General features: G+C 40.9%; 1 protein-coding gene and 1 long non-coding RNA gene across 3 annotated transcripts in view; both read right to left on the bottom strand.

Annotated features, from left to right (window-relative positions):
• cntn6 (contactin 6) overlaps positions 1 to 8,506 on the bottom strand; it is a 101,585-nt gene extending 93,079 nt beyond the window's left edge. For both annotated transcript variants that reach the window (XM_032514006.1, XM_032514007.1), the window contains exon 1: positions 8,374 to 8,506. The gene's annotated coding sequence lies outside the window, so the exon portion shown is untranslated. The remainder of the gene's footprint in view (positions 1 to 8,373) is intronic.
• Positions 8,507 to 9,769: 1,263 nt separating this feature from the next.
• LOC116688124 (uncharacterized) overlaps positions 9,770 to 12,996 on the bottom strand; it is an 18,735-nt gene continuing 15,508 nt past the window's right edge. The window contains exon 3 of the long non-coding RNA XR_004331715.1: positions 9,770 to 9,839. This is a non-coding gene — a long non-coding RNA (uncharacterized LOC116688124). The remainder of the gene's footprint in view (positions 9,840 to 12,996) is intronic.

Genomic DNA, 12,996 nt, shown 5'->3' with positions numbered 1-12,996 from the left:
CCAGATATTAGGACAAAGCGCATTGATGAATTCCTGGAGAGGCTTTTTCTAGACAGACACAAACATAAACAATCCGGTGCAAAGAAAAAGGAGGTGCAATGTGGCCGGGAAGATAAAGCTTAATCTATCACAAGTCAGTAAGTGTTATAGGAAAAGACAGTTTAAAGGTTTAGAATAATCACAGATGTCAGGAGCTATTTTTCATTGTGCAAAGGATATGAGATGTCTGGGAGAGAAATATATCTTGAGGAGCTGTGCTGGGAGATGGGCTGCGGCTGGGACTATGGCCTTGGTAAGTCAGGGGGATACGGTGCAGGTCACAGGGCCGGTTGACTGACAGTGCCAAAGGATACCAAAGCAACACAGCCAGGCTGCAGGGACAGACACCTAACAGAAGACAAACAGGCCTTTGACCAGCTGACCTGCTCCAGAGAGCGAGGAGCCCGCCATGCGGTCTAAAAACGTCTGCGTTTGTGATGGATGACTCACTCTGGTCACACAAATCCACACGATTGAGCCTGCAGTGGCTATTTGCCATGCAAATTCTCACATAAAGGAGCAGGAAGACTCACACTTCTGTCAAGGTACCAGTTTAATGCAACTGTAAGCAGCTCATCCCACGATTGGTTCATTGCAAATCCATTTAGTGTGCAGTGCATTAATCACGCTGCAGGCTGCCAAGGTTCACCGTTTATGTGACTCTGTAGATTACAAGAGAGCGGTGCTGGAAACTCTCTTTAATGGTAAGGAAGCTCTCATTAGGCTCCCCGCATTCATTCATTTTTCTAATGTTGCGTGCAGCCGAACATACAAGCTCATGGAGGTTTGATATAGAAGCAGCTGACTGATGCAGTACGTGCACAGAATCCGCAGAGAATCTGACTTGTACATGAGATTCAGGTGTCTCTGCAAGGTAAGCATTGCATTCCCAAAGTTTAAAGCTATATTACTGGGCCATTTGTGGAAAATAGCTTGTATAGTAGATATCATTATGAGATTCTCAATATCCCCATCAAATTCCCTTGGGCACTCTCTCAATTACATACTTCTTGCAGAGCTGCACTGAGTGGGCTTCTGACATTATGTTCAGTGCTGAGGTGACGTTACCACATCACAAAATTAGATTGCATCACAATCGGAGTATCCAGATGTGAAAATAGCGCACGCACGCACGCACACACACAGCATGCCCCCAAGAACCACACACACACCTCGGAGTGTGCTTATTAGATTAATAGTTTTCCATTACGAGCCATGCACAAAGAAAGCGGCTGATTGTCAAAATCTATCACGATCATTTAGCGAGTGTCACACTTGATCAGAACCAATCTTAATCGAAGCTGAGGCTGAATACATGAGTATTAAAATAGGTATGCGGTTTGCATGAAGCATCAAGAGGCACATGGATTCATGAAACCTCACACGCACGGACAGTGTTCGGTTAGGATTTGAGACAGGATATGATAGATAGAAAGTAATTTCCATTAACTTATTCTACAGTATGCTGCTTTGATTAAGAAGAGGCAAAGGAAGGTGAAGAGGGTGCTACACAGCTTGTTGGTCAAGGTATGTACTGTAATGTATACATTTCCTCAACACAAAGGCAGGAGACCAACAATAGGAGAGAAATGAAGAAATTAATTTAATATGGTTGTCTTTCTGACATACAACTAGCTTTACATTTAAATACAAAAATCTTTCTGTTTCTTTATTTCAATGTCCTCTACATGGATGACCAACTGAGGCTATTTTGCAGAGGCGCTGTTGCTCTATACGGCCGAAGGCAATTGAGATTGATTTAAAGAAATACCAATAAACCGGAGCACGTTTTTCTCCAATCCCGGAATACTGTGTGCACTCGTGAGACCCTCCTCCACAGCGCTGTGGAGGAAGGTCTGGCAATGCAAGACTACCTGGAGAGAAACACAAACTGTCCTTTCTAGAAAGACCTCTCCATCACAGAGCACTCCTGGCTGACATTGTACTCATGTTCAGCTTTGAATTGCAATGACATGCGGTCCATAAAGATGAAAAATTCTGCAAAGTCATGTCCTCATAAATGAAAGTGATGATATAGCTATATACATGGTATGTATATGGGCTATATATGGTGATTTATCACTGCAGAGGACTCCAATAGTCATTGTTGTCATGTGAGAACTATACAACTCCGTTTGTGTGACTTATCCTGCTGCTGTTGTGAAGTTTTTAGGCTCCTTGCACGGGAAACTATTAGCTGTGTATATTAGCAGGAAAATGATGTGAAAGCAAGGGATAAAACATACACTACCATCACATACAGAAGCTTCTTATTCCAAATAGCCAAAGCCACATTGCTCTAAGGCACAAAGCTGCTCCAAACTTTCCACTAAGTCACCTATTTCCTCAGTTGGGAAAAACGACCACTTAATGCAAGTCGATGTTTTATCTGACTAAGCAACTGTCAGTCTTGTTTTAGCTTCCAAAAATCCAAACATCGCTCAACTTATAAACAGGGAAAAAAGGACATAAATTATTCACCCCAAAACACCTTTTTTTGGATTTCTATTCTAAGGATGAGCTGATACTCCAACTGCTATGAACACCATCTATTCAAGAGTTTGCAATGTGTCTGTGTGACAGGTTCATATTACAGGCGTCCTTTCTATCTGTGTTGACGCAGGTGTTGCTCGAATTGAAGCGGCGTCTGCTTTGGAAAAGTGCGCTGCCACTAATGTGTTAGTGATTCCGGGGGCAACAGAGGATTTGTTCGAGGAAACTAAGCTCGGCTCCCATCTTCTTTGTGAGGTATTATCCTCAGTCATCTTTCCCTCACACCTTACAGCCTGCTTGTACATTTCCAAACTTCTCTGTGGCTTGTCTTGAATGGTTCCGCTGATAGCGAACCAACCCGGCAAATAAAACTTCCTCACCTAATTCTTTTGTGAGCGGTTACTTCCAACATTGGTTTGGTAATCCAGGGCTGGACTGCAGTTAGACGTTATTATAAAATTCTAAATCTGGAATATTTTCACTGGTGCAGAGGTACAAAAATATCTAAAGAAACACAGTTAAAAATCTGCTTCCTGACAAACATTTAATCAACAAATCCCCCTTTTGACACAATATATTTCTTGGGAAAGATCTGACAGAAAAATAATCTGCTGGTTTCTAAACACAAATATGTTGCAAGGCTAAAAAAGATTAGGCTTAAACCATGGCTGACCACTGAGGGAAGGTGGCCATCTTACATAAGATACTCAATTCAAGTTGATTTGTGCCAAATCCTGATACAATAACTGAAAAACCGGTTCATGTGAATAGTTGATTGTTAAAACTGTTGTGAAAAAAAGACTACATGAACAGGAATTATTTATGAAAGTGTGTATCTGTTTACTGATGCAATGTACAGGAAGCACTTTTCTGCAGTCTATTTTTAGCACATGGGAGGGCATCAAAAGATGAAAGTAGTTAGTTCAGTGTGGTACAGAACATGGTAATTCCATTTTCCATCCTTCAAAGCAGTGAAAGTGAGGGCTCTGATTTATTCATAAGCCGGGCTTCTTCTGCCAGAGAGCATTAGACAAAGGCAGATCACACAAAGGTAACAATTATGCTGAGAAAAGCAAATTACAAATCAAAACAAATCAAACCAAGGTGTGAACAGTTAACATGTTGCACTGCACAGGATACACTACCTTCTTAACTCAACAGTTGACAAGTGCAACTTTGGTATCAAGCCACTGAGCTAAAAATCTTCTTTCCATACAAACCTTGAAGCGGCTGTTGGTCAGGCTATTTCATTTATTTTCTCCTTCAGACCAAATTGCAGGGAAAAATCCCCCCCTCCCCCCCATACATCCATCATACTTGGACTACGACCCCCTCCACACCCCCCGGCTCATCCAACGAACATGTGATATGCAAACCATTGTGGAGCTGCAATCATAACAACTACATATGATATTACGTTTTGATGTGGTGTGTGTGTGGGTGTGTGTGTGTGGGAAAGGCGTGTCAAATGCTCTTTTTGGGTGACCATGCAGATGTTTTTGATGTTTGCGTTTGTTATGTTATCTGTCGATTGTTGAAGCCGACGATGCAAGAACATTTTCCGACAACAAAGTTGGATCTCATCTTATTCCAATACTGTGGTGTAAAATGCTCCTTCCTGGCCGTAAGGCGCCTTGCAGCTCCATGTCAGAAATGATTCAGCGTGATTGTGGCTGCACAGCCTCCATCAAGCTTCTGTCAGTCTCTATCAGGGAGTGAAGGTCACCACTCTGTCCTGCTTACCTGGCCTCCTGCCCCCCCCACCACATGTCCTCACACTGCACCTTCAGCCTCCCTCTGAACATCACCTCGCTACTTTTGCTGCCTTTATCTCTGTTAGTATGTTGATAAATCCCTAACTGCAATATTGGCCTGGGCTAATATAGAGTAGTCTTCTCAGTTGTTGTTTTTTTCTGCAGAATTACATTCTTCTCAGGCTAGAAAAGCATCTGAAGCAATATTTGGATCATTGTGGGTCAGAATACCTCTACACTAAATTTCAGACTCTTCTATGTTTTTTAGGGTCAGCAGCTCTTGGAAGCCTTACACATGAATTGAAACGCTGAGTAAAAGAAAAGTTTGTACTGTAAATAAAATATTTTATTTGGTTGAACAGGCTGTTTGAGATAGTTAGGGTCAGGAAGTAACTCAAGCTGAAATGATTAGTTAGTTAATCTGCAACTAAAATTAATAACTTTAAGCAGAAATGTCAAACATTGTCCTGTTCCAGCTTCATAAATGTGACAATTTGCTGCTTTTTCTGTTCAATAAAATTGTAAATTAAATATTTGAGTTTCTTTCATCTTGTTTCACTAGTATGAAACAGATGAACAGAACAGTCCAAAAATAACTCCCCACTGATGATAGGTTTACTGGCTGATAGGTAAAGTAGTCCCTATGATAGCCATCCATTCAGTTCAGCCTAAAGCCGCCTACACGTGATGAGATGATGATTGATCTCTGGGCGCAGAGCAAAGCACAGAGAGCAAAGGACAGCGCAGGTATTCGTCATCAAGGGGGGCAAGGAAGCTACAGTATTTCCCGTTGCTAGGTAACAACATGCTGTCATGTCATTGGTTGCGCTTTGGAAAGGCCAGCGGCATCTGGGTCAAAGAAAATTGAAATAATCTGAACTTTTAGCGCAGAGCAAAGCTGCGAATCCGAGCAGTGCACGACACCGGGGTTAGCGCAGCGCATAGTTGGGCGTCACCTCAACTCCCCTTGGGAAATCTATGGGATGGCTGGCGCTCACCGGAAATCCAAAAGACTTCCACACCGGCAACTTCAGTGAAGGAGCAGCCTATGTTTTGCTGGTGACATTTGTAATCCCAAAATATTGAACTGCACGCTGACAGACATCAGCCGATCAATAATCACACCATAATAATCCCACTTCCTCTCTGGATTCTTCCGAAACTGACAACAATCAAATGAATGACAACATCTGTCTCTGGTGTGCATTCTTTCATTAAGTAACTCGAGCTACCTTGACCAAAAGGTTATTTCTAATAAAGAAAAATTACTTTTAATCTCAAGCCTGTGGGCCTCTTAGGTGTGATCTGGTCACGTTTGATGGATATCTCTCTGTCCAGTCCTTCCTCCTGGCTGCAGTATGAGGACGCTGGCAAACAGCAGGACCCAGGAGACATAATAAACCTGTAGATGTTTTTTTGATATTACAAATTAGCTCACTCACAAGGCTAAATATTCTAGAGATTGAAAAGATGCTTTGCAGATGACTGCAGGGATAAACTTTTATTAGACGTCAGGAGATAATTTGATCCATAAAATATAATGTAGATTGTCAAAATTGGTGTATAGTATGGATGGATAATTTATTATCATTACTTGCATTTTAGTGTAATTGTGACATTCATGTCATATTATTAACAATATAATATGATCCAAATTCATGATTTGAAAATGTGCATAGTGCAAGTGGATCAGTTTGATTATTTTACATCACATTGCACATAGTTACACATTACATCGTTAAAATAAAAAAAATATACATAATAGTGCAACTTGTATATTATATCATGTTATTTCATGTTCATTCTGTGCTGTGTTTTTGATATTTTGCTGTTGTAACACTGGAATTTCCAATTTTTTGGGATCAATAAAAATCTATCTATCTATCTATCGCTATTAGATATATATTAACCAAACAGTCCACGTGTAGTTTTATATACTCTACAAGATGGTCATGTCATAACTTCACACCAATAGACAGTAGAGATGTGGTTGTGCAACTAAGATAATTTCCAGGAGTAGCTTCTCCTTTAGGACACAAACAGCCATCAGTTTTGCAGTGAAACTTAACTGTAAAACGCAACATAACCCATGTCACAGTATCCACTGGCTGCCTGTCTGGCTGCCGGCCAAGGACGTATTTTATTTGGAGAGCAGAAGCGACTGACAGATGCCTGAGCAGCAACACAGCATTCATCAAGGCATCGGCCGCCTGTGAATACAGGGGCTGCCTCTGCTTGTATCCACCTGCAGCTATTAAGACTGCCAAATCCCAGGCATGAGAGGAGCTGGCTGAAGCAGTACTCCGGTATCACAGGCCTGACCCCACTAGACAACAGTCAGCTCTGGGTGTTAAACCAACCTATCCGCTCCATACATCACTGTTATCTCTATCACCCCTGTGAAGATTAGCCTTCAGCCCGCGCTACCTACCTGTTCAGAGTGCCGCTGCTGAGCAAAAACCCAGAGAACCCAGGCAGCAGCATGAAGTGATAACCCCAAAAAACAAGGTTTCTATTCTGAAATGTGGAGGAATACACTGACATGTACGGGATGCCTTTACATCAACCAAAACAAATAATATAATTCACCCACACTTTCAAATGTGTCATTTTTGAACGGTTTGTCATTGTGTTCATCTCTGTTGGATGAAACAATGGTTTAACGAGTCCTAATTTAGCTTAGGTTCCTCCAGAAACCCCCCCCCCGAGACATACCTAGAAGACACAAAACTGGAAAACATTGCATACGTGCTCATTTTGCAGGCAATGATGACGTATACGGCAGCGGACAGATTAAACTCTATGTTGGTGTATCAGCTGTATTTTTTACGCAGACAACACTGCATTCCTGGTGGAACAAGAACAAAATGATACTGTTGTGAGTTGTTTATGCAGTGCATTGTCTCGTTTTTTTTTTTTAAATCTGCCTGCCACTGTCAATATGAGGTGATATGAGGATGTGAAGGGGCCCATATGTATTCTCTAGATGACCCTCCTGAGAGTAATCGACGGGGCTACATGAACGTGGCAGGTTTATTAAGCCAGTGCTTAGAAATTAAGCCACAAAGTGGCATATTAATCATCATTTCACTGGACTAAGTGACAGAGGAGTGTGATCATTGGATATCATTTTGGGGGTGTGTGTGTGGGGGGGGGGGGTCTGCATTTGAGTGAATATGGCTAATGTCAAAATTAATGTCCTTCCTGGGTGGGAAGGGGTGAGCAATTGTGTGGTTGTCAGTGTCTGTGTGGTGTGTGTGTGGGGGGGGGGGGGGGGCACAAAACATAATCAAAGCAACATAACCGGCTTAAAACATCGTAACAGCATATCCAGGACACACACCCACACACACACACACACACACACACACACACACTGTAGTGTAGGTAGGCAAAACTCTTCTAAGGATAAGCTTTCCAATAATTCTATCAAGGTATTGACCACAAACCCATGAGTGTACATTTCGATTATTTCATATTTCTCACTGTATTTATCATGATAACACACGCGAAGGACACCAGCGTAGTCTATGAAAACCCACTTTGAGGAAGCCTCTGTTCACAATCTCTGATCCCCCGCTGCAGGTGTCTCTTGCGCGTCAACGTGGTCCTCTAAATAGTGATGAAAGGAGGAGAGGAAAAGGCGCTCTTCCCTTCTACCTCTACACATATGTGCACACCGCATGTGTGTCTTGCAAACTGACTTATTCTTGCTTAGACGGTAGCCTCTCTCCACAACGCGGAGTACCAAAAGTCCCTCTTAACAGTGCGCTGCAGCCTGGTGGAATGTGCAAAGAATCACGATGTTTCCCTCCGGTACTGAATAAACTACACTGTTAGCTCCTGAGTCTTAACTTTCTTTCTTTTTCACGCTTAAAAAATTGGGTGTATGTGGACGTATAAAGCACACCAAAGGGGGATCATCTCATCCTATAGCCTACAGTTGCACGGCAACTGCCTGTGCAAGCGCATGGCAAAAACATTGGCAGTGGATTATATGTGCGTCGTAGCAGATGCACGTACAAATTGTATTGCACAAAAGATCGCACACTATTACATTGCATAATGACTTGGACGAATGTCTTACCTGTTCAGGAGAGGAGACACGACAGTAAGTAGGGGTGAGAGGAGAGGGTGTCGGGCGGAGCGCCGAGCCACACAGCCTGCACGGTGGATGAATGGACTACACGTCCCAGCACTGAACTCCAAAGTGCGTCTGTCTTTTTTTCCACGCCAATAAAGGACAGCGAGATTCAGACCACCCCCCTTATTTCAAACTATATCCAACTGTTTCCTCCTCCTACTCCTCATAATAATAATAAAAGAATTCTGCTTCATATATAGCATGTGGTGGCATTGATCTGCACTATGTAGATAGGCCTAATCATTTTTTGTCAGTTAATATGTAAATCGTAAAATAGCCTACTGCAGGCTACACATCTGTGCATTATCTGCCCTTAGCATGTATCTAACAGCTGATGATGTTCATTAGCTTTCACGCAAGTTCTCATAGGATTTCATAGAAGAACCTTTGCTCCTCTATGAATTGGCAAAACATAGCCTACCCTTAACAGAATCAGCTTGCTCATAATACTTATATGAATGCCACGATAGCAATATTACAAACCTCGGCGGAGGGCAATAATCACGTTAAATGTGAAAGTATGCGGGAATACATCAACGGTTACCAGCAAAATAAACCTTTTACGCAAACTGTCTTCATAAAAATAGCAACCGAGACGATTTCTAGTCCCTCCCTGTTTAGTCACCCAGTCAATTTGTAGAGCTTGTGGGATTTCCCGAACTGAATAATTACCGTAAATGTAGCGTAAACACCAAACTGCTTTGCTAGCTCTAGCCCGTCATAACCAAGATATCTGCTGAAAATAAATATTTTTCCATGGATAAATTTAGATACTAGCTAGCTAAACGTCCGCGAACTTAAAACAGACAATTTCTTGTCCTTATAAAACGTTAGTCAGCAGCTAACTAGCTTACTTAAGCTAAAGTTAGCTTTGTAGAGCTCGTGGGATTGCCCAAAGTAAATAATTACCGCACATGCAGTATAGCTACACCAAACTGCTTTCCTAGCTCAATCTTGTTGTAACTAATATATCTGCTGAAAAAAAGTTTTCCATCGACAGATATACCTCCTTAACGTCCGCAAAAAATCCCTTTTAGCGACCAGCTAATGTTTAAGATAGCGGCTCACCGGCCAAGCTAATCCAAAACATCTCCAGTGAAAGTTAACTTCAGAGCGTTGTAACAAATAACTCATTTTAATCCGACGAATCACTTCATATAGTAGTAAGAGAGCTATATGAATGCTGAATGAATGTTCCACTGTGGTTCCTGAATTACTTAGCTAGGTGCATGAATATAATTTTTAAACTCTTTAATTCAACTCCGTAATGTTGACACAGAAACGGCGCAGTGGTAATTACAGTGAAGCGCCAGGTGTGCTGAAATGTGAACGCGCCGTCATGCTGATTTGAGCACGTTCTAAATGTCAAGTTAACCAATCAGATTGTCTGGTCGGATCTACTTGTTGTACTATTGAAGTTTGTAATGTTTGAATAATATGTAACTTTCATTAAATTATTAAACAGGCAAATCCTTGTTTTCTACCAAATCATAAGGGAAATATCTAATAACAATGAGCTGAAACGCTATAGGTTACTGTATAAAACTCTGTAAAGGTCGAGGGCAGGTGCAGATTAAGGTGATAATTCTCTGTAGGTTTATATAGCGACACATCTCATTGCCACAATGTTATTTGATGCAATATTACTAACAAAATATTGATTTAATAATTTACACTGGCTATTGATCGCTAGTGGGGAATTTACAATTTTGCTGTTTGTTAGTAATCACTACATACAAGCCTGAAATACACACATGCTCAGGACCTCTACATGCACAAATGGAGAGATGTCAGAGTGAGTGGGCTGCCAGCTGGACCAGCGCCCTGAGCGGTTGGGGGGGGGTACGGTGCCTTGCTCAAGGGCACCTTTCAGTGCCCAGGAGGTGAAGTGGCATCTCTCCAGCTACCAATCACTCCGTACTTTGGTCCATACGGGGTCTTGAATCAACGACCCTCTGGTTCCCAGCTCAACGCCCTACGGACTGAGCTACTGCCACCCCCATTTTAGTCACTCTAAGGCAGCAATTTACAATAATATTAGCTTTTATAATTTACTATTATTCTTATCATGTGTGCAACAAGTACAGAGAAGCAGTTGCTGGTAATCTTCAATCACAATCCAACAATGATCATTAAATAATTTGTATGAAAAGTATTGATATCACATAATAGTAATGAGAAGAAGACAATATAAGTATTAATTATTAAGTCGTAATTTCAATACAATTGAAGATATCTTCTAACTGAAGTGTAAATGTAGAGTAAAATCTGTCACAATCACATTTGAAGGTAATTGGAGCATTAAATAAGACGTGTAAGATTGGCTCAGTGTGTACAATGAGGTAATCATTGGTAATGTGAATCCCAGTTGTGCTCTGGTCCACAGTTACCATGCCTGACGAAGGCAACTGATGAGCAAATATCCCCATTAATTTACATGCATAATTGTTTAGTTTTGATTTAACCAGGTAAGCCGATTGAGAACAAATTCTCATTTGCAATGCCGACCTGGCCAAGATGGCATAAAACGTATGAGACAACATTGAGTTACATTAAATATGTAAAATATGAACTTAAAACAAAATACAACAAAAGTGTCTACAAGTCATTTTTGATCTAATTCGGAAAAATTGAGGCAGTTCTACAAAAACTTAAAAGTTAAAAAGGTTGTCTCAATACATTTCTTTGAATGGGTGTATATCAAATACAAGATATTTGACAAATACCCAGAGTAAAAAGCTGAAATATCTTTCTCACAAATATATTGCAAACTCAATCCTCACTCAACAAATAGTCCAAGCCTTCTGTCTTTTATTGAAATAAATCAAATATCTCTGTATGTGCATAACATTCTGGACCCAAGCCAAAATGAGGGTGCTGCACCTTATTCACTGATGTCACCACTTTCAGACATTCCTGCCCTCTGCTGAAACTTAATTCATTCATTTGACAATGAGTTCTGAATGATATACAACATATTTCTGTGAGAGATTATTATTATTAGTACAAAAAAGAGAAACATTTGTTTCTCTTGTCTCAGCTTGTAAGCACTTTGATACGTTTTACGTTCAGGACGCTAGTTGACCCAATGTAGCTTTCTGTACATATACTGAAAATGCCAAAGGGATCTTTCTAAATCTATACTTCATGATGCATTAGTCAAATTCTATTACTGTAGTACGAGCATGTCAAATACCGATGAAAACCTAAGACGTGACACAAATCTACTGGGGTTTTATCCTTGTTCAGACAATTTGGAGCAGGAATTTGGTTTCTGGCCTCATTTTTAGGACCTTGGCCGGTAAAGCAGCCAAAAAAAAAAGAAAAGTCATTATCTCTACAGATAATAACTCCATAGGCCATTCATGTAAGGACAAATCCCAGAGGAAGGTACGCCTGCAGTAGTCACATCATTATCAATAGAGTCAACTCCCTTGTGAAATCCCAACCCCCCCCCCCCCCCCCCCCCCCAAAATAGAACGGAAGTGGCGAGGGTAGATTTCGGTTTCATGATCTGTGGAGAATGTGCTCAGGATCCAGGAATACAAACTACACCAAGGGCAAATATGCAGTTATCAGAATAGTCTACATAATTAAAGTATTCATTTCATGTAATTACTCCCTAATCCTGTGGGACACCAAGTGTTACATAATGAAGATCCTGATATTGAACAACCTGGGTAAGTGTTGCAGAGCACAGTAATATTAGATGGATTCAATCATTATGGGTGAGAAAGCCATTTTCTTTTTTTTCCCTGGCTGTCAGATATTGTTTCCACAGAAGCAGGTTCAGTTTTCTTTCTTAACGTAGGAAGAAGTTCCAAGAGAAGCAGAAGGTGGTCTTTGGTCCTAATCAGAGTTTAGAAGTTGATTTAGGGATTTTTTTTTAAATTATTGTGCAAAAATGAAGGCAAACCAGGTGTAGTAAAAAAAACACCACATTGGCTCAGAAGTAAGTTTTGTAATGGAAGAGGTCTGGCATTTTGGTCTGTCAACATGGCATCTTTGAAATTAAGGTGGCACTGAGAGAAAAATCATCTTATTGGTGACTCTGATTGCAACACTTCTTTGCGACAAATTATGTGCAATTCTATTAGCGCTTTTAAAGATATAACCAGAGTGTGGTGAACTTTAGAGACAGATCATCAAGTTGGTTGCATGTTCAAACAATCAACTCGAAAACGAGGCTTGTTTTTGTCTACAGTCAGTCCTCTGCTTTGCATGAAGCACTTCATGGACTAACGTTGCCAGGGAACATAATCCATAGCAATTAAAACATATTTAAAAATGTATAGGGCAAGACAATTTAGCAATATGTAAAATGAATCTTTACACATAGCAAATTGCAGCAAAGTTTTCATGTAAGAGGACTGAAATTTGTTTATAGATATCTTAATTTAATTTGAATCTGTTTGTTGATCCCCTATGGGGAAATGACAGTTTACACACAGTCCTGAACTACACACACACATGATCAGGATGTATACATGCACTAATGGAGAGATGTCAGAGTGAGTGGGCTGCCAGCAAAACCAGCCCCCTGAGCGGGTGGGGGGGGTACGGTGC

The sequence above is a fragment of the Etheostoma spectabile genome, chromosome 4, assembly GCF_008692095.1.
Source record: "Etheostoma spectabile isolate EspeVRDwgs_2016 chromosome 4, UIUC_Espe_1.0, whole genome shotgun sequence".
NCBI lineage: Eukaryota > Metazoa > Chordata > Actinopteri > Perciformes > Percidae > Etheostoma > Etheostoma spectabile.
The sequence above is the reverse complement of the archived record's forward strand: the minus strand, read 5'-3'. Positions and strand labels throughout refer to the sequence as shown.